This window comes from Nicotiana sylvestris, chromosome 4 (assembly GCF_000393655.2).
Source record: "Nicotiana sylvestris chromosome 4, ASM39365v2, whole genome shotgun sequence".
Taxonomy (NCBI): Eukaryota; Viridiplantae; Streptophyta; class Magnoliopsida; order Solanales; family Solanaceae; genus Nicotiana; species Nicotiana sylvestris.
Genome location: NC_091060.1, coordinates 132,862,008 through 132,884,185, shown reverse-complemented (window position 1 = coordinate 132,884,185; position 22,178 = coordinate 132,862,008). Strand labels below are relative to the sequence as shown.

Here is a 22,178-nt window from a genome sequence, read left to right as displayed (position 1 = left end):
GAGTTTTGATGATTTAAACCTGTGTTATTTTATTTTTCATTTAAAAGTGTTTGGAAAAGTTTTGAGGTGTCGGCTTGCCTAATACCACATTAGGCGCCATCACGACAAGCTAAGTTTTGGGTTGTGACAAGTTGGTATCAGAGCCTAGATTACATAACCTTAGGAAACTTAACCTTAGATTTGGGTTGTGGCTGCCGAACCCTTAGGAAACTTCAAATTCTTGTATTCTTATCATGTAGATTTGTTGATTCCGGTAACTAAACTTCTGTATTCTACTCTCTTAGATGGTGAGGACACATTCTACCGGACAGGACGGACAACCACCAGTGCCACCATCTAGGGCCCTGAGAGGCCGAGGCCGTGGTAGGGGTAGAGGTGCAGCTCGTTCAACAGCTAGAGCAGCACCTGCAGATCCACTAGTCGCTCTAGCTCAGGAGCAGGTACCAAATACGGTGGAGCTAGTGGGACAAGATCAGGCACCAGCTGTGCCCATTGTGATTCCAGGCCGTCAGGAAGTTTTGGCTCAGATTTTGACGGTGTGCACCAGCCTTGCTCAAGCGGTCTCTGTTCCAGCCCTAGAAGCCACTTCTCAGGACGGGGGAGGTGCTAAAACTCCCGCCGCCCGTACTCTAGAGCAGGTGATTGTCACAACCCAAAATCTTACTAGTCGTAATGACACCTAACCCAACCCGCTAGGTAAGCCAAATAACAACCAACCAAATCTATGAGATTTTTCGAGAAAGAAATGATAATAAAATTGCTTTTATACAAGAATTCCCGAGGACTAGTAGTACAAATCATGAGCTTCTAAGAATTAGAATTACAAAGCTAGTGTAAAAATAAACAAATCATTTGTCTGAATTATACATAAATAGATTTTCATAAGTCTAGAGCTACCATGAACAAGAGCCAGCTATAACCGGAATGCATGTACAATTTCAATGCTAGCTCTCATCACACTATCACGACCCTAAACCCGAACCCGTTCGTGATGATGCCTCTCATGAAGACAACGCCAGCCAATTATTCCCAATTCGATGTTAAACAGTTAAACAACAAGAAAACAGTCTAAAATATGATTTAATAGTATTAAGTAGCAGATAATATCATAAATATACGGAAGGATAACCCAACATAGCCCGATACTGGGGTGTCACTAGTCATGAGCATCTATAAGTCATAATACAAGTCTGCTAAGTCTATAAGCTAGTACAAATGTCCGAAAAGAGATAGAAATGATAAAGGAGGAGAAACACGGGACTGCAGACGTCAAGCAGCTAGCTCGTGGACTCCGATATCAGCCGGGAACTCTCAACTCGCACTAGCAGGATTCACAATGCCCGAATCTGCACACAGGGGTGCAGGGAGTAAAGTGAGTACTCCAACTCAGTGAGTAACAAATATAAATAAAGAATGAAAGCAAGAAATCACGTAAGGCACAAAGTATTCTATAATGAAGCAGTAAAACAATTAAAAACAGTAAACCAGTGAAAGATAGGTAAAATTCTTTAACTCAAACATAGTTTCATGAAAAGCCTTTTTTCAATAATTAAGCAGGTAATTGACAGTCAATTATGAAAAGTAAACATATAAAGGTTCGCCCCTCAGGCACAGTATCAATAAATCCGCCGCTCGGGCAACATCCCAGAACGGTACCAGCCCCTCGGGCAATCACATAGAACAATACCAGCCCCTTGGGCTCAATGTCACATCACAATGAATACCCACGCTCACGGGGGTATACAGACTCTTGGAGGGGCCCCTTACGGCCCAAGCGCAATATCAAGCCACCTCGTAGCATCATCACTAGGCCCTCATCCTCATATCAATCAAGCCACCTCGTGGCATACATATCTTAGGCCCTCGGCCTCATAATCAGTATCAAATATTTCCTCACAACATAGGCCCTCAGCCTTACTCAGTCAAAATCCTCACAAGCCACTCAGGCAATAGTAAATCATGATTCAAAGCCCAAAAATATCATTTAAAAGATCATGTAAGTGTTAAAATAGAGTAAACATGGCTGAGTACGAAAACAGTAAAATATAACATGACTGAGTTCAAGTATAAATCCCCGAATGGTTCAAATAGTTGGCACAAGACCCAAATATGACATTCAGTCCAAATCATGATGATAGCAAATAGATTTCAATCAAATACGCGGTAAAATAGTTATTTGGGATGGACTAAGTCACAATCCCCAATAGTGCACGACCCCATGCTCGTCATCAAGCGTGTGTGTCACCTCAATAAAGCGTAACGATGTGCAAGTCCGGGGTTTCATACCCTCAGAACATCATTTACAATCATTACTCACCTCGAATCGGTCAAATCTCTAGCTCGCGATGCCTTTGCCCCTCGAATCGGCCTCCACTCGCGTCGAATATATCCAAAATCTGAACGAGGATGTCAAAATATGCTAAGGGAACGAAGCCCAAGCGAAAATAATCAAAATACGACACAAATCCCGAAATTACCAAAACCCGACCCCGGGCCCACATCTCGAAATTCGATAATTTTTACATCAATAGATTCCTTATCTCTCCACGAGTTCATACATATCAAAAGTTCTGAAATCCGACCTCAAATAGTCCTTCAAATCCTCAATCAAATGTCTAAATTTCCAAGCCCTAGTTCTTCAATTGTTGGCTTAATTTCCATGATTATTTAGCTGGAATTCACATTAGAATCGAGTTTTAAGTCCAAAATTTTTACCTCCAATTGTTCCCCCTTGAATCCCTCTTCAATCTCCTTCAAAAAGATCCAAAAACGACCAACTATGGAGGAAAAAAACCCCACAGTCGCGCACAAGACGACCTTAAAAACTTTCTGCCCAGGCATTTAGTTCCTTCTTCGCAAACACGGTCAATGCCTCGCGTTCGCGAAACACAAAAATGACTTTGACCAAAATCCTCTTACGCGAACGCGACAAGGCCATCGCGAATGTGATGGTTCCTAAGACTTACTCTTCGCGAACGCACTCCCTCTCTCGCGAACGCGATGAACAACTCGACCACAAACCCAGCTGATCCAATTCCTCTACGGGAACGTGCTACCCTTCTCGCGAACGCGATGCATCACTTCCCAGCCCTTCGTGAACATGAAACCTTTCTTGCGAACGCGAAGGCCAAAATCCAGCCTTGACCATCTAACCCTTCGTGATCACGGCTCCCCTTTTGCGAATGCGAAGGTCTCTATTGTCTGCAACACTGAACATCAGATTTCTGCAATTCCAAACTTCACGAAATGGTCCGATTGACCACTCGAGGCCCCTGGGACCTCAACCAAAGGCACCAACATATCCCAAAACCTTACTCAAACTTGTACCAATCTTCAAAACACCTTAAACAACATCAAATCAACCAAAACACCTCGGATTCAAGCCTAAGTTTCCAAAATCTTCCAAATTCTGCTTTTGATCAAAAACCCAACCAAACTACGTTCGAATGACCTGAAATTTTGCACACACATCCCAAATGACACAACAGAACTACTGCAACTCTCGGAATTCCATTCTGATCCCTATATCAAAATCTCGCCTACCAACCGAAAATCGCCAAAATATCAACTTCGCCAATTCAAGCCTAAATCTACTCTGAACCTATAAAACTCATTCTGATCCCGCTCCTAAGTCCCAAATCACCTCCCGAAGCTAACTGAACCATCAGAACTCGCATCCGAGCCCTCTAACACATAAGTCAACGTCCGATTAACTTTTCCAACTTAAGCTTCCTTAATAGAGACTAAGTGTCTCAAACCTTACCAAAATCATTTTGAATTCGATCCATCCAACCCGATACCACATAACACGGATACACAAAGCATAAAGAAGCAGAAATGGGGAAAACAAAGCGGTAACTCATGAGATGAATGGCCCAGTCGGCACACATACACAACAACGTCAGCATCCAAATCTATACACAAGGTGCAGAAGTGTAGTATGAGTACAACCGACCCCATGTACTCAATAAGTAATAAACCTAAACTTAGGTTGAAAGTAGTGATGAGTTGGAACATAGGTCGGTGTCCAACTCCAATATCCAACAATAGTTCATAACAACATAATGCAAGTAGTAAAAGAAGTAACTCAGATATAAAATGTTCAGCTCGATCACAATTCCAGAAAATAGGCATGCTTTTCAAGTATAACAGTAAAAACCCAAATCTCTTACCAAAATTGCCAGAAATATGAGTAAGTTTGAAAACTGTGAATTTTTCCCAAAAAAAAAAATCAAAAATAAATAAGATATTTCAACTTCAGATAGCATGAGGAAAGTACCTCTCTATGCCTACATGTAAATATATAGGTGAAATTATGAGTGTCACCTAAACCGGATAGTAGAATGAAATGAATCTCTATGTATGTATCTCAAGTACGCATGTCAAATGCAATGCATCTCAATGATGAATTCATGTAGTCACACTCTCAGAGTACTCAATCTCACTGTCTCGCATTCTTTCTCACCATGCTCAATACTCAGCACACTCAGTCACTCAGCATTGTACACTACTTGCTGCGATATGCAGCCCGATTCACATATAGTCATAATGCCCGTTGTGGCGTTCAACTTGATTCACATATATATAGCCATAAGTCTCGTTGCGGTGTGCAACCCAATTAACATATACATAGCCATAAAGCTCGTTGCGACATGCAACCCAATCCATATATATTATTACGGCGTGCAACCCGATCCATATATATCGTTGCGGCGTGCAACCTGATCCCCCATGCTGCCTGATCCACACACACACATGCGTATATATATATATATATAATCAACTGCGCTCACTAGGGTGTGTACAAACTCCAGAGGGGCTCCTTCAGCCCAAGCACTATAATCCGCACTGATAACTCACGTGCTGCATGAACAACTCACATGTTGTAGTGTCAATATCCTCACAATCAGACCCTCAACCTTACTCAGTCATCAATCTCTTCAGTCTCTCAACTCACAACACTCATGATGGGCAGTCCAAAATAATGATATGAGATGTGACAATAAACAATAACAGAGACTTAGATATGATATATAATGATGAATGCAACTGAGTACATAACTGAAATAAAGAAAATAACTCAACAACAAAGAACGACCACTATGGGTCCCACTAGTAACGGCGTATAGCCTAAACATGATTTCTAGCATCAATTACAGCGCAGATGCTCTAACACATAGAGTACAGTAGAAATGTTCAGATAAGATAGCTGCATAGTTCCATGAGATCGACTAAATCACAATCTACACGGTGCACGCCCACACGCCCGTCACCTAGCATGCGCGTCACCTCAACACTAATCACATAACACGTAATTCAGGGGTTCATACCCTCAACACCAAGTTTAGAAGTGTTACTTACCTCGAACAAGCCAAATCTAATACCGAGCAAGACAAACGATGCTCCAAAATGCCATTCGTGCATACTGGCCACTGAACGGCTCGAAACCAATTCATATGGTGAAAATCGCCTCAAACATTGCCCACATCCGAGCTCCCCAACTCAAAATATGACCAAATGAACAAACCCTTGGTATTAAATATTTTTGCTCAGTTTTTCTTCCTTGTTTTATGTGCCAAACAATCTCAAAACTCATTCTCGATGCCTCAAATGGCTTCCTTGTGAAAGTTCAGTCAAGTTAGACTTTTGAATCACCCAATTTGACCTAAAAATGAAGGAGATATGATGTTTTAAAGTTTTAAATGAAGTCTAAAAATTTAAGGTATAAAAATTGATATTTTCGTAATTATTTTATATCAGAAAATCAGAAACGAAAGAATGTTCATTTTAGCATCCAAAAATCATTTGGAACCGCCCGGACACAAACCATATATGCGTTTCAATCATTGTGACGACTCGGCCGGTCGTCTTAAGAATTTACGCCTCGATCCCCTCTTAACTACTTTCCCCGTGGTTATCTCTGCTATTTTTATTTGTTGGGATGCTCGGTTTTGAGTTTCGGAGGGTTTGGGGACACTTAGTCCCTAAATGAGAGCATAAGTATTGGAAAGTTGACCAAAGTCAGAACATTATGAAGACGGCCTCGGAATGGAATTTTGATGGCTTCGTTAACTCCATTGGGTGATTTCGGGCTTAGGGGCGTGATCAGATTGTGTTTTGGAGGTCCGTAGCTAATTTAGGCTTGAAATGCCGAAAGTCGAATTTTGAAGTTTCCTGTTCGATAGTGAGATTTTGATCCAAGGTTCTGAATAGAATTCTGGAAGTTGGAGTAGCTTTGTAGTGTTGAATGTGATGTGTGTGCAAAATTTCAGGTCATTCGGACGAGGCTTGATGGACTTTTTTATCTAAAGCGTATTTTTAGAAATTTGGAATTTTTAGCCTTGAATCCGTGATTGATTCGTCGTTTCGATGTTGTTTTAGGTGTTTTAAGGATTGGTATAAGTTTGGACAGTGGTATTAAACTTGTTGGTGCCTTTGGTTAAGGTCCCGGGGGCCTCAGGATGATTTCAGATGGTTGATGGAAGGATTTTGGAGTTTGGATTTGCAACTTCAGCTGCTAGTTTTCTGTCATAACTGCACCTACGAGTGTGGGACCATAGGTGCGGAGCTGCAGAAGCAAGATTGGCCCAGAGCTCCTGGATCCGCAGGTGCGGCTAGATTTTCGCAAATGCGGTACCGCATATGCGGTCAAGCGACCGCAGATGCAGACCCATCCCGTTAAGTGACTTTTCGCACCTGCGATGCATTCTTCCGCAGGTGCGGGATCGCAGGTGAGCTCCCTTGACCGCAAATGTGGTAATCGCTGGGCAGAAACATATAAATACTTGCCTTCGCGAAATTTAGTCATTTTTCATCTCTTTTCAAACGGGAAGAAGCTTGGGGAGCATTTTTCAAGAGGAATTTTCAGAGGAGTTCATTGGGGTAAGGTCTTTGGTCCCTAAGTCGTTGTTGGAATAATTTTTATCAATTTAAGCATAAAAAATTAAGGAAAATCAGTGGTAAATTAGGGGTTAGGACTTGACTAATTAGAGACTTTTGAGTGATGATTTGAGGGACCCTTTGAGGTCCGATTTTGGTACTTTTGGTATGACTGAACTCGTGAGAATGTGGGAATTCTAGAAATGTAAAGTTTACCCGATTCCGAGACGTGGGCCCGAGGGGCGTTTTGATCATTTTACCTAATTTCGCGTATTAACTTAGAATTTCTTTGTAGAATCAGTTACTTGAAGTGTTATTTACATTATGAAATTGAATTGAATAGATTTGGGCCATTTGGAGTCGAATACTCGTGGCAAGAGCGTGGTTTCGGATTTGAGCTGGTTCGAGGTAAGTGGCTTGCCTAACCTTGTGTGGGGGACCTTCCCCTTAGGATTTGGTATATTGATAATTGAAATGCCCTGTACGTGAGGTGAGGAGTGCGTACTTGAGCTAATTATTGAAAATCCGATTTTTCTTTAAGTAATTTCAATTGTATTCCATTTTCCTGTTTCATTTTACTTGCAATTTAAACCTGCTGTTAGCTTAGAAAAAGCATGTCTAATTGACTTGAATGTTTATTTTCTTAAACTTCCTTAATTGAATTATGTGATGCATGTAAATTAGAATTACCTATTTTACTTGGTACGAAATTGAGCTTAATTGAGTATTCTTGTGTTGCTGCTATGTGTTTTACCTACGGGACGACATCCCGGGAGATTCCCTGTACGTATTTATGATTTGAACTGAGGTGCGGGATACCAAGAGATCCCTGGAACGTATATTGAGGATACCAAGAGATCCCTAGCATATATTGAGAATACCAAGAGATCCTCGGGATACCAAGAGATCCCTTGTATATATTGAGGATACCAAGAGATCCCAGACATATATATTGAGGATACTGAGAGATCCCCGGTTATCATCCTTGTTATGAGTGGTATTTCCTTGTGATTGTCTCTATCTCTGTTTCAGTTATTGTATTCCTTATTATCCTGTATTAAATTCTTACTGTAGATTCTCAATTGTACTGCCTATCTTATTCTGCCATCTCTATATTTATTTAATCTCAGTAGGGCCCTGACCTTCGTTGTCACTACCCGACCGACATTAGACTTGGCACTTACTGAGTACCGCTGTGATGTACTCATTCCCTTTCTGCGCATGTTTTTCATGTGCAAATCTAGGTACTTCGACTCAGTCCTATAACTCTTGAGGTGAGGAAACTGCTCTAGAGACTTCGAGGTACATCTGCCGCATCCGCCCTTTCCATTCTATCTTGTAGTGATAGCCCTTCTATCTTTTCCGTTGATGTAGACATTCTGGAGTTAGAGCATTTTTATTATATTCGTAGCTTGTGATTCATGGGATTTCGAGTTTTGGGAAAATGTATTAGTTTATGAAAGTTGGTACTGTGTATGCCGAGTGGCACTTTCAAATGCTGTTTTATTACACTATTTATGTTTTAAATTGTGTTTCCTTTTTTTCTGCAAATTTGGTTTATCTTCCGCATTTTAGGCTTACCTAGTCGTAGAGACTAGATGCCATCACGATGGTTCATGGAGGGCGAACCAGGGTTGTGACAATCATAAAATATGCTACGAACCTGCTCGCGCACTCAAAATACCGAAAAGATGTCATCTTGACCCTATATTGACCATAGTCAAACTCCAAATCCTTAACTAGTTTCTCAACCAATGATCCAAAACACACCCGAACCTCTCGAGACCCCATTCAATCATATCAACAAGTCTTAAATCACACGATACGAACTTATTCGAAGCTTCAAATCACATCAAACAACATAAAAATTACAAATCACACCTCAAATCAAAAATCATTGAACTTTGAACTTTTAACTTCCAAAACGCGCAGTAACATACCAAATCAACCCGGAATGAACCTAAATTTTGTACACAAGTCCCAATTGACATAAGGAAGCTATTCCAATTCCCAAAACCACAGTCCAAATCCGATATCCTCAAAGTCAACTCTCAATCAACTTATGAACTTTCTAAACCTTCAAATTTTCAACTTTCGCCAATTTATGCCGAAATCTTCTAGAAACATCCAAATGCAAATCCGGGTATACGTCCGAGTTTGAAATAACCATCCGGACCTAACAGAATCATCAAAACTCCATTCCGAGATCAAATTAACAAAAGTCAAACCTGGTCAACTCTTCTAACTTAAAGCTTCCTAGTTGAGAATCGTTCTTCTAAATCAATTTCGAATAACCTGAAAACCAAAACCGATGATTCACACAAGTTATAATACAATATACGGAGCTACTCATGCCCTCAAACTACCGAGTGAAGTGCTTGGACTTCAGACACCATGGGTACTACCAGCCCAGCCGGTTGTAGCTGCTCAGGCCCAAGTGAGTCCCGTTATGATTGATGATGAGCAGAGGAGGATAGAGAGATTTGGGAGGCTTCAGCTTCCATCATTTAGCGGCGCAGAGTCTGAAAATGCTCAGGGCTTTGGATAAGTGCCAGCGGATTCTTCGCAAGGCCGGTATTCTGGAGACCTGTGGGGTCTCCTTCACTACTTTTCACTTTACGAGATGAGTTTTTAGAGTTGGTTCGTCATGAAGTTTGGTTGGTTCCCACTTATAGGGAGAGGATTAGGAGGTTCATTGATGGCCTCACATATCAGCTGCGGTTGCTTATGACTCGGGAAAGGATATGTGGTGCTATTTTCGATGATGTGGTTGATATTTCTCAGCAGATAAAAATGGTCCGTAGTCAGCATCATGAGAAGAGGGAGGCCAAGAGGCCTCGAGGTTCGGGTGGTTTCAGTGGTGTTCTTTATGGGGAAATCTTACCATAGTAGGGGTCGCCCTTATAGGCCTGCACAGATGGCTCGTCCAGTTCACCTTTGTGCATCATCAAGTTTTGGTTCATACAGTGCTCGCCATGGTCAACGATCTCTCAGTGCCCTTCCATATCAGAGTTCGTCCCATGCTCTATCGGTTCAGAGTTCATCTATGCCAGATCCTTCTAGCAGTTACCCAAGTGCTCAGGGGCCCCTTCGGTCCCCACCACCATCACCGGGTTGTTGCTTCGAGTGCGGGGAGTTTGGTCACATTTGGAGGCAGTGTCCCCGTAGCCTAGGAGGTCCAGTACAGCAGAGGAGTTAGGATGCAACTTCCGCACAAGTTACTTTACCACCCGCCCAGCCAGCTCGGGGTAGGGCCCAGATAGCTAAGGGTCACCCTAGAGGGGAAGGCCGACCAGGTGGCGGTCAGGCCCGATTCCATGTTATCCCTGCCAAACCAGATGATGTTGTTTCAGATGCAGTGATCAGAGGTATTGTCTCAGTATGCCACATGGATGCTTCTGTATTATTTGACCCTGGTTCCACTTATTCGTATGTATCATCGTACTTTCCTCATTATCTGGATATGCCCCGTGGGTCTTTAGTTTCATCTGTTCATGTAGCTACGCTGGTGGGTGACACTATTGTTGTGGACCGTGTATATCAGTCATGTGTAGTGACTATTGGGGGATTGGAGACCAGGGTTGATCCCTTACTGCTCAGTATGGTTGATTTCGACGTGATCTTGGAGATGGATTGGTTTTCTCCATGTCATGCTGTTCTAGATTGTCACGCTAAGACCGTGATGTTGGCGATGCTGGGTTTACCATGGATCGAGTGCAGAAAAGATAGTTTCTTCTGTCAACTTCTTCCACTTCAATGCATTTTCTTTCATCTCTATATCTTTTTCTCCAATCATCAGCTCTTTAACAAGTTCTTCTGTCACTTCCCTCTCCACATTGCTATCAATTTCCATCCCTACACCCAAACGATTACAAACAAACCAACAGTTTGTTTGTTGATCCGCAAAGAAAGGCCAACACAACTTTGGCACACCAAATGATATACTTTCAAATGTCTAATTCCATTCAGAGTGTTAAAAATCCTCCAATTGACGGGTGACTTAAAACTTGTTGTTGAGGACACCAGCCACCTAATAAACCTCTTTCCTTAGTCTTCACGAGAAATTCATATGGCAAAATGACAGAATCACCCTTGACTATATCCAATCTAATAATCCACAAGAAATTCAATTTGGTATTAGCAAGTTCCCATGCAAATTCAACTAGCTGCTCGGGGGTCAATACAGTAATACTTCCAAAATTCACATATACAACTGAATTTGGTTTTTCAGTGTTGAGCTATTTGAGACAGTGAGTATCTTCTTTCCGTAGATTTGATCCAATTGATTTCAAATCTTCGTATTGAGTTAGATTATTCAAGAAAGAGTGAAAGGGTCCAATAGTATAAACCGTTGGGAACAGGGTTGAAATTGGCTTCAGAACATCAGCGCATCGAAAGTATTTAAACTGAGTGCTGAAGCTTTGGGAATTTTGTCCAAGATTTCTTCCATTATAAATTTGATTACCATATAGCTAGGTTCATTGACTGCGTATCCGATGAAGCTTGGCAGATTTTTAAGACAGATTCCTTCCATGCCTGATATCCAATCTATAATGGTGTCTAAATGGCCGTTCGTCAAATAACTATGATCTGAAATTAAACCAATAAAAAGAACTGTAACTAATTTCCAGATTGAAAAAAAAAAAACTACAATTATCTTCCAGATATTTATAGCTGGACAGCTAAGGAATAAAGTTCCCTTTCAAAAAAAAAAAAAAAAAAACTGGAAAAGACTATTAGACTAACGTAATTTAGTAAGTACAAAAAGTTCAAGTGCTGTGACTAATTGCCATTGAATTGTACTCCAATTAAGCTCGTATTTCCACAAATTATTGAAAATATGATACATAGCCCTCGTAAACAAAAGGAAGATATCCATATGGGTTCTCCAAATCCCTCGTAAACAAAAGGAAGATATCCATATGGGTTCTCCAAATTGTTGAAGAAATTAGAACGGAAAAAAAATAAAAGAAAGAGAAGTTGTACAAGGGATGATATGAAGTACTAATATTTCAGAGTAGTTAGCTTTTATGCACTGGTCAGTAGAAAAATATTCTATCGTATTAGATAAGGGTGTACATAGGTTGGGTTGGTTCAGATTTTTTAATTACCAAACTAAACCAATAGTGTCAGAGTTTTAAATCTATTAACCAACCAAACCAACAAAGTCGGACTTTTCATTCTCAGATTTTTCAATTTTTTCGGATTTTCGGGTTTGACTCGAATTATAGGTTTGGTGCAATTTATTAATTTTCTTTGTACGGGGTACTATCACATATCTAAAAGAAAATTACATGTAAATATCCATAAAAAATTGAAACCAGGTAAAGCATTCTAATTTTGCTTAAGAACTACAAATTTTGCTTAAGGGATCTTCCAGATTTCATAAGAACTACAGAAGCAGATGACTGCATGATTAAGTTTGTCCTACAATAAACAGAGAGATCAAAAAATGCTTCAGCTATTATTATCAATACATTTGAGCCTTAATAGAAGGAAGTTTTTGAATCACTTCAAACACTTCTTCCTCCAGTAGATGCCACTTGACCATTGCATGCGTTTGCTTGTGAAACGTGTTGACGACAAGAATTTGGAGGACTTGGGGTGTGTTTGGTACAAAGGAAAATGTTTTTCATAAAAAATGTTTTCCTGGAAAATGAGTGGTTTTATCACTTATTTTTCTTGTATGGTTGGTGAGTGAAAAACTTTATCCGAAAAATATTTTCTAATATTTGGATAGAGAGTACAATTTTTTTTTTAGGAAAATAAATTTTTATTATGTTCTCCTCATCCCCTTCTCTAAAATCTTCATGTTTCTGTGCTCTCCTCCCCTCCCCACCCCCCCTCCCCCAAATACCAAATATTTTCAAGATTTTATTTTCTTCAAGAATTGTGATGACCTGATAGGTCATCTAGAGTCTTAAACCTAGACTTGGGAGTAGCTTCTTTGAGCCTTCCTCGATTTGCAAGAATAGTCCAGGTATTTTTCCAGAAGGTTTTTATGTTAAAAATTGATAAAATATGAAATTTTGCCTTAAATCTAAGTTAACTTCGGTCAACGTTTTGAGCAAACGGACCCGGATCCGTATTTTGACAGTCCCGATGGGTCGGTATCGTGATTTGGGACTTGAGCGTATGCCCGGAATCGAATTCGGAGGTCCTTAGCTCGAGTTATCGCTTTTTGTCAAAATTTGAAAGTTTAAAGGTTTAATGACTTTAAAGATTTGACTAATATTTGACGATATTGATATCGGGTTCGTATTTTGGTTCCGGAACCCGGTATAGACCCATTACTATATTTATGACTTGTCTATCAAAATTGATGATCAACTGAGCAAGTTTGACGTGATTCGGATGTCTGGTTGTTAAAATAGCATTTGATGTTTTTGGACTTATGTGCATGTTTGGTTTTGAGCCCCCAGGGCTCGAGTGAGTTTCAGATAGGCTACGAAGTGAGTTTGGACTTAGAAAAAATGCTGGTGTGCTTCAGTTCTAGTGCAGGTCTCTGACCTCGTAATTGCGAGATTAGTGTTCACAATTGCGAGGAACTCAGGTTCCTGTCTTGGTCGCAATTGCGAAGATGGCTGGCTCAGCAAGGGATCGCAATTGCGATCAAAATGTCGAATTTGCGGATGGACCAGAGTTCGCATTTGCGAACATTTCATCACAAATTCGATGGCAGCAGAGATGCGAAGGCTTCACAATTGCGATGTATTTTTTGCATTTGCGGGGTTCGCAATTCGCAATTGCGACATCTGGAACTGGTCAAAAGCAGAGTTAGACAGGATTTCTCTTATTCTTTCAAATTTTCAAACCTAGAGAACCCTAGAGGTGATTCTCCCAAGAGCCTTCTTCCCTAATTCATTGGTAAATGATTCTAATGTATTTTCTTTCAATCTTCCATAACATTTCACAAGATTTCAACCTAAAATCTAGGATTTTCATGGTAGAAATTGGAGGTTTGGGTAGAATTAGGAACTTTTGTAAAATTAAAATTTAGACCTCAAATTAAGGTCGAATTTCAAAACAAATTGCATAACCGGGCTCGGGGGTGAATGGGCAATCGGGTTTTGGTCCGAATTTTGGGTTTGGACCAAGCGGGCCCGGGAGCTGACTTTTGTTGACTTTTTCAATAATGACCTAAATTGAACTTCTTTCATTCGTGGATAGTTTCTAAGGCTTATTTTGAATTGTTTGGTTGGTAATTTGCTAGATTTTGTTGTTTCCAAGGCTTTTTTGAAAGGCAAAGCCGTGGTTGAGCTTTGAGTTGATCTTTGGAGTGAGGTAAGTGTCGTGGTTAACCTTGACTTGAGGGATTAGGACTTGTTTGCCTATTTGCTACTTGTTTAAATATTGGGTACAACGTATTTGTGAGGTGAGGAGTACTTATGCCTTGATGTTGGGCTAAAGCATGCGGTTAGGGCTTGGTCCTTGTAGTTTATTGCTTTCTTTGATCATGTATCCATGTTTAGACTAGTTAATTATTAAATTGATCGTTCTTTCCGTGTTTTATGGTCTATCTGTGATAATTGAGTATTTTTTCCGAAGTTGAGGTTGGTATTGTGGAACCATTATTGACGTAAGGCTTATTCTTGTTTGTTCTATCTCCCTATTGTTATATGTCATTGTTATATCGTAAGAGAGAGTGTTAATGCACGAAGGGTGATGCCATGCCATATTTGAGTGTTAATACACGAAGGGTGATGTCGTGCCATATTTGAGTGTTAATGCAAGAAGAGTGATGTCGTGCCGTATTTGAGAGTTAATGCACGAAGGGTTATTTCGTGTCGTATCTAGTGATTCATGATGAAATTTAGAGTAAAAGCACGAAGGGTGATGTCATGCCGTTATTACTGTTTCATAGTGAGGTTGAGAGTAAATGCACGAAGGGTGATGCCGTGCAGCTTTATTCATTATGTATATTCGTTTTACTGGTTAAGGGCTTATTGACTGTTTCTTATTATCATTCCCTATTATAGTTATCGTATCTTGTACCCCTTTCGCATGCCCCCTCCCCAATAGTACATGTTTACCCTTTATCTGTTGTTATGTTGTATGTGTATTGTTATCTGCACAGGTTTATTTACATGGGTGTCCTGGCATAGCCTCGTCAGTACCTCATCGAGGTTAGGCTGGACACTTACGGAGTACATTGGGTCGGTTGAAGTCATACTACACTCTGCACTTCTTATACAGATTTTAGTACTGGTCCAAGCTGTTCGTAAGATGATTCAGCTCATATTAGCTTTTTGAGAGTCGAGGTAGATCTTCTAGCGTCCGCAGACCTTGAAGTCCCCTTCCACTTTCCTCCTACTTATTGTTCTTTTCATTCGAGACAGCTGTACTTATTTCAGACTCTATTTGTAAAAATCTAGAAGCTCGTGAACTCATGACACCATATTTGGGTTGTACTTAGATATTATCGGTTTTTATGTCATTCCGCATTTCGTATTGGTTTCATTTTAGTTTAATTAGTTTTACTTATTTTAATTGTTTAAAATTAGCTTAAAGATTCTCTAACATCTGCTTGCCTAGCAAGTGCAATGTTAGGTGACATCACAGTCCCGAAGGTGGAAATTCCGGATCGTGACAAGTTGGTATCAGAGCACTAGGTTGCCTAGGTCTCACAAGTGACGAGCAGATGGCGAGAACACGTACTACATCTTCAGCTGGACAGCAGTCGGAGCCCCCAGTGGTAGAACTTGCTAGGCACAAAGGACGAGGACGAGGCCGAGGTCGCGCCAAAGGCCGAGGTTGAGGCAGAGTTCAGCCTAGAGCTTGAGCAGCACCACCAGCACTCGAGCCTCAAGTGGATTTTGATGAGGAGGTTCCAGCTCAGACTATACCTGTTGGACCAGCTCAGGTCCCGGAGGGGTTCATTGCTACCCTAGTGCTTCAGGACGCTCTAGTCTGTTTGGTGAGACTTATGGAAATTTTGGCCCATATCGGTACCTTCCCGGTGGCACAAGCCATCTCTCAGGCTGGGGGAGGAGCACAGACTTCCGCTACTCACACTCCGCAGCAGATGGCTCCCCAGTATCAGACTCTAGTAACCCTACTAGTTGGGGTAGTTCAACCGGTTATTGCGGCATAGGCCGGTGACAGGCCCGCCATGTCTTCTGAGGGCTTATTGAGATTGGACAAGTTCACCAAGCTCTTCCCAATTCACTTCCGTGGTGCACCTTCTGAGGACCCACAAGATTATCTTGACCGCTGCCATGAGGTACTGCGTAACATGGGGATAGTTGAGACCAATGGGGTCGATTTTGCTGTGTTTCAGATGACAAGTTCTGCCAAGAGATGGTGGAAGGATTTTGTATCGGCCAGACCAGCTGGATCGCCTGCTCTTACTTGGGACTAGTTCTTTCAGCTATTCTTAGAGAAGTTCCTGCCTATCACACTGAGAGAGAATTACCGCAAGCAGTTCGAGCGTCTCCAGTAGGACACTATGATTGTGACTAAGTATGAGACCCGTTTTATGGATCTAGCCCTTCATGCTCTTCTTTTGCTTCCTACTGTGAGGGAGAGGATGACGAGGTTTATTGATGGACTCGCTCACTCTACCAGGATTCAGATGGCCAAGGAGACCGGAGGTGAGCTTTCTTTTCAAGCAGTTGCTAACGTCGCCAAGTGGATCGATGTGGTTCTTGCACAGGAGAGAGGGCAAGGTTCTGATAAGAGGCCACATCATTTCAGTGGGTTCAGTGGTGCCTCGTATGGAGGCAGGGTTACTTTTGGTAGAGGCCATCCTCCCAAGCTATTTCATTCAGCGCTTGCGGCATTCCACAATGCTCCAGGTGCTCGCGACCCTCATATGTCTCATTCCGACCAATAAGCCTATAGTGTACCATCAACTCCTATTAGTGCACCTCCGCTCCAGAGTTTTTAGAGTGGTTACTCAGGTCAACATGGTTAGTTTCAGGGTCAGCAGTCACAACAGTCGAGGTCCAGTTATACTTGTAGTGATTTGAGGCACATTGCTAGATTTTGCCCTCGGGCACCGAGTAGCTCACAACATTAGGGTTCTTGTGTCATGGTCCCCGCAACGGGTGCTTCACTGCTCGCTCAGCTAGCTAGAGGTAGGAGTGAGGCAGCTAGAGGTGAGGTCAGGCCATTAGAGGTGGAGGTCAGACTACTAAAGATAGAGGCCAACCAGCTAGGGCCCGTCCTAGAGATGTAGTTCAGAGTGGTGGGGCCCAGCCCCGATGTTATGCTTTCCCAGCCAGGCCTGAGGCTGAGTCATCTGACGTTGTTATCACAGGTATTGTTCTAGTTTTCCATAGAGATGCTTCAGTTCTATTTGATCTGGGCTCTACTTATTCCTACGCATCATCCTATTTTGCTACATATCTGGTTGTGCTCGTGATTCTTTGAGTGCTCATGTGTATGTGTTCACACCTATGGGAGATTCTATTATTGTAGATCATATATATCATTCGTGTGTGGTTACTATCGGGAGCCTTGAGACTAGAGTAGATCTTCTACTTCTTGATATGGTAGATTTTGATGTTATCTAGAGTATGGATTGGCTGTCACCTTATCATGCTATATTGGATTGTCACACCAAGATGGTAACCTTAGCCTTGTCGGGGTTGCCTCGATTAGAGTGAAGAGGGACCCTTGGCCATTCTACAAGCAGGGTTATCTCTTGTATGAAGGCTCAGCATATGGTTGAGAAGGGGTGTCTAGCTTATTTGGCCTATGTCCGCTATTCTAGTGCGGAAGTTCCTTCCATGGATTCAGTACCAGTTGTTCGTGAGTTTCCAGAGGTGTTTCCTGTAGATCTGCCGGGGATGCCACCCAATAGAGATATTAACTTCTCCATTGATTTGGCTTCGGGCACTCAGCCTATTTATATTCGGCCATACCGTATGGCCCCGCCAAAGTTGAAAGATTTGAAGGAGCAGCTGCAAGATTTACTTGATAAGGGCTTCATAAGACCTAGTGTCTCGCCCTGGGGTGCGCCTGTGTTGTTTGTGAAGAAGAATGATGGATTGATGAGGATATGCATAGATTACCGGCAGTTGAATAAAGTCACCATCAAGAACAAGTATCCATTGCCGAAGATTAATGATTTATTTGATTAGCTTTAGGGTGCCAAGGTGTTTTCAAAGATTGACCTGAGGTCTGGCTACCATCAGTTGAGGATTAGGGCATCCAATGTCCCTAAGACGGCTTTTCGGGCTTGGTATGGCATTATGAGTTTCTAATGATGTCATTTGGGCTGACAAATGCCCCAACGGCATTTATGGATTTGATTAACCGGGTGTTCAAGCCCTATTTGGATTCCTTTATGATTGTGTTTATTGATGATATCTTGATCTTCTCCCTTAGCCAAGGGGAGCATGAGCAACATCTTCGGATTGTACTTCAGACTCTGAGAATAGCCAATTATATGCCAAGTTTTTAAAGTGCGAGTTTTGGTTGGACTCGGTCGCTTTGTTGGGGCACGTAGTATCGGTAGAGGGCATTTAGGTGGATTCTAAGAATATTGAGGTAGTTTAGAACTGGCCTAGACCCACCTCAGCTACGAAAATCTGGAGTTTCTTGGGTTTGGCAGGATATTACCATCAATTTGTGGAGGGGTTTTCATCTATAGTAGCCCCATTGACCAGGTTGACCTATAAGGGTTCCCTGTTCAAATGGTCAGACGAGTGTGAGGCGAGCTTTTAGAAGCTCAAGATTGCTTTGACTACGGCACCGGTATTAGTGTTGCCTACAGGTTCAGGATCTTACACGATGTATTATGATGCATCTGGTATTGGGATTGGTGCAGTATTGATGCAGAATGGCAGGATGACTGCATATGCATCGCGAAAGTTGAAGGTTCATGAGAAGAATTACCATATTCATGACTTAGAGTTGGCAGCCATTGTTCATGCGCTAGAGATTTGGAGGCACTACCTTTACAATGTGTCATGTGAGGTATTCACGGATCATCGGAGCTTGCAGTATTTATTCAAACGGAAGGATCTTAATTTGAGGCAGAGGAGGTGGTTGGAGCTGTTGAAAGACTATGATATCACCATCTTATATCATCCCAGAAAGGCCAATATGGTGGGCGATGCCTTGAGTAGAAAGGCAGTGAGTATGGGAGGCCTTGCATACATTCTAGTCGGTGAGAGACCGCTTGCATTAGATGTTCAGGCTTTGGCCAATCAGTTCGTAAAGTTGGATGTTTTAGAGCCCAGTCGTATTCTAGCTTGTATAGTCGCACGGTCTTCCTTGTTTGAGGGCATCAGGGAGCGGCAGAATGATGACCCTCATTTTCTTGTCCTTAGGGACACAGTGCATCACGGTGGTGCCAAGGAGGTTACTGTTGGAGATGACAGAGTTTTGAGGATGCAGGGTCGTATTTGTGTGCCTAATGTAGATGGACTTCGTGAGTTGATTCTTGAGGAGGTCCACAGTTCTAGGTATTCTATTTATCCGAGTGCTGCCAAGATATATCAGGACTTGCGGCAACATTATTGGTAGAGGAAGATGAAGTAGGATAAAGTTACATATGTAGCTCGGTGTCTAAATTGTCAGCGCGTAAAGTTTGAGCATCAGAGACCTGATGGTTTGCTTCAGAAGTTAGAGATTCCTGAGTGGAAGTGGGAGCGTATCACTATGGATTTTGTTGTTGGACTCTCGTGGACTCAAAAGAAGTTTGATGTAGTTTGGGTCATTGTGGACAGGCTGACCAAGTCAGCGCATTTCATTCATGTGGTAGTTAGCTATTATTCAGAGCGGTTAGCTGAGATTTACATCTGCGAGATCGTTCGTCTTCACGGTGTACCCTAATCAGCTCCGACCCTACACCACTACAGAGTGGCAAGAGCGGTCGATGCAGCTTTTACCCGAGAAGGTCGGGATCGAATCCATAGGGAGCTAGATGAATTTGGAGTTGGATTCCTATCTAAGCTAGTAGTGCGTGGTGCTTTTAATTGCACTTCCAATCATGCTTATTGGTTTGCTACTTCTAATTTTATACTAATGATGTGCGAAATTAAGCTAAGTGTATATGTTTGTAGGGTTTTCTAAATGGGTAAAAAGGCACTAGGGAAGTGACTTTACCCTAGGTGACTACTTGACGGGTTCTAAAGCCTAAGGCAAAGTTGTTATGTTTGGGATTGCGATATAGTCAATGCACGAAACTACTCATAGACCTCTCGGTAGCTTGAGTGACTTTGCTCTAATTGGCTTTCTCAAGACCAATTGAGTGTCAAAATTGTGCAAGCAATATAGGCTCAAGTCGGGTATTACTATCTCTAAGTTTAACCATTTAATTGGGGCTATCAATATCTTGAATATGCCCCAATTCCTTGTTGACCAAATTTTTCTAGACTCAAGCTCTCTTTCTCAAGAAGAGCCCAAGTCAAAAAGGCACAAATTAGTGTTTGCAACCACTAGTTCAATATGGAAAACACAAATCAGGTCAAATATCAACCACTCATAAACATCTAAGCCCTAAAAGAGACCCATCAAATACCCACACTAGGGTTGAGCCACAACCCTAGCTAATAGGTCTAGCTACTCATAATAATGGAAGAAATCGGATATTGAGATGAAGAATAACCCATTTTACAAGCTAAGATTTGAAGATTCAATGTTAAGCTAGCTACAAAGTTACTCAAAATAGACTAAAAATGTCGTTAGCGTGCTTTGCTAAGACCAGATGACCTAAAAAATATGAAAAAGAAGTATTTATACAAGGCCAAATTTTCTAGACAAAAATGCCGCTGATGGAGGTATCGTGAATCGCAGTAAATGAACCGCTGCAGCTGTCAGGCTACCGCGGACCGCGGTCTTCAGCTTTTGGTAAAACTTCAGGCTCTCTAAACTCTTCCACCGCAGACCGTAGTAAACTGACCGCTGTCGTAGTGGAGGCACCGCAGTAGCATAAAATCGCGGACCGCGGTAGCTTGAATTCCCAAAATGCCAACTTTCTGAATCCTTGCCACCGCGGACCGCAATAAAAGGACCGCGGTCGCGGTGAGTATTGTGCGGCCGCGGTGGATTTTATGCTGCAGCACTGCTTTGATGTGGTTTTGAACTTGTGCAGGTTTCACTCAACTCATCAAGTATCAATTGGGACTAACAATTACCCTCAACTCAAATGCATTATCAACAATAGTGCGACACAAAAACATCAAGGGTTGACTCAACTCATCAAGGAAACTCTTTTTGTTACATTGGTCGCTGTAGAACCCAAACTCATACTCCTCAACCCTCCATAAGCAAACCTCACTTTTAGATTGTAGCACTCAGAATGAGGATTGTGGGAAACACACTCATCTCTCTCAAAGGAAAGTCACAAGTCTAGCTCTAAGTACCATAAGCTTGCCCCTTATATGAGTCACCTCTAATGTAAGCTCACTCAACTCAAGATCATATAGGGCTTTTGTGGGAATGTAATGAAGGTTTTTGGTTCAGGATAGGATATATTGGTCTAAGAAAGTTTCATCATCCATTAAGAACTTCATTTGCTTCATTTTGGCACACATTTTCTTGACTCTTTGAGTCATTTACTTCTTCTTTAGGGGCTAGAGAGACACACTGTCACTCTTTCTTGTTCATTTCAATTCATTTTCTCCTTTCTAATCTTTCCATTCCTTTCATCTTTTACTTTCGTTGAATCCCTTCATTTTTTTCTACTTTGTTCATTTTCTTTTTGAACCTTTGGATTTTCTTTATTTTTCATTTGCCTTTCCTTTTCTTCATTTTGTACCTTTTATCACTTTTGCATTCCTCGTCTCTCCCTCCAAACTTATGCTTTTGCCTTGTTCTAAGGAAAGATAGGGTGCCAAGAGAGGATCATTTTAGAACTGATAAAGGTTTTTATCATGGTTATTGAAAGAATAAGGGCTAAGGCTCAATGAGGCTGACTAACGATAGGCTATGGATGTTTTCAAGTTTCAAGTGGGATCAAAGAGAGCCTATAATCACTTCTCAAGCTGAGCTACACTTAGGATTTCGCCTAGACAAACATTCAGGGAAAGTTCTAGACTCATTGGCACGGGACTTGGACTTGCAAGTCAATACCTCACCACACAAGCTATAGGATTGGTAAAGAAACAGAGTCGGGGGCCCATAACAACCTTAGCTAGGATTTTAGCAACACAAATGGTTCCGACAAACCACTCGATGATTGTTTAGCCAACACAAGAGTCTCAAGGTCACAACTATCACCATCCTATACACAACAATTTGTTTTTAACCATAAGGTCAAAGGTAAATATGTTAGGCCCAAGTGAAGCTTTGCATAAGGCACCATTGTTTACTAATTACTATTTACACCAAAACAAAAACAAAAA

General features: G+C 41.7%; 2 pseudogenes; one reads left to right on the top strand and one right to left on the bottom strand.

Annotated features, from left to right (window-relative positions):
* The window catches only part of LOC104233829 (7-deoxyloganetin glucosyltransferase-like), a 140,512-nt pseudogene that overhangs the window by 39,199 nt on the left and 79,135 nt on the right, over positions 1-22,178 (top strand).
* On the bottom strand, positions 10,580-11,758 carry LOC104233838 (7-deoxyloganetin glucosyltransferase-like; annotated as a pseudogene).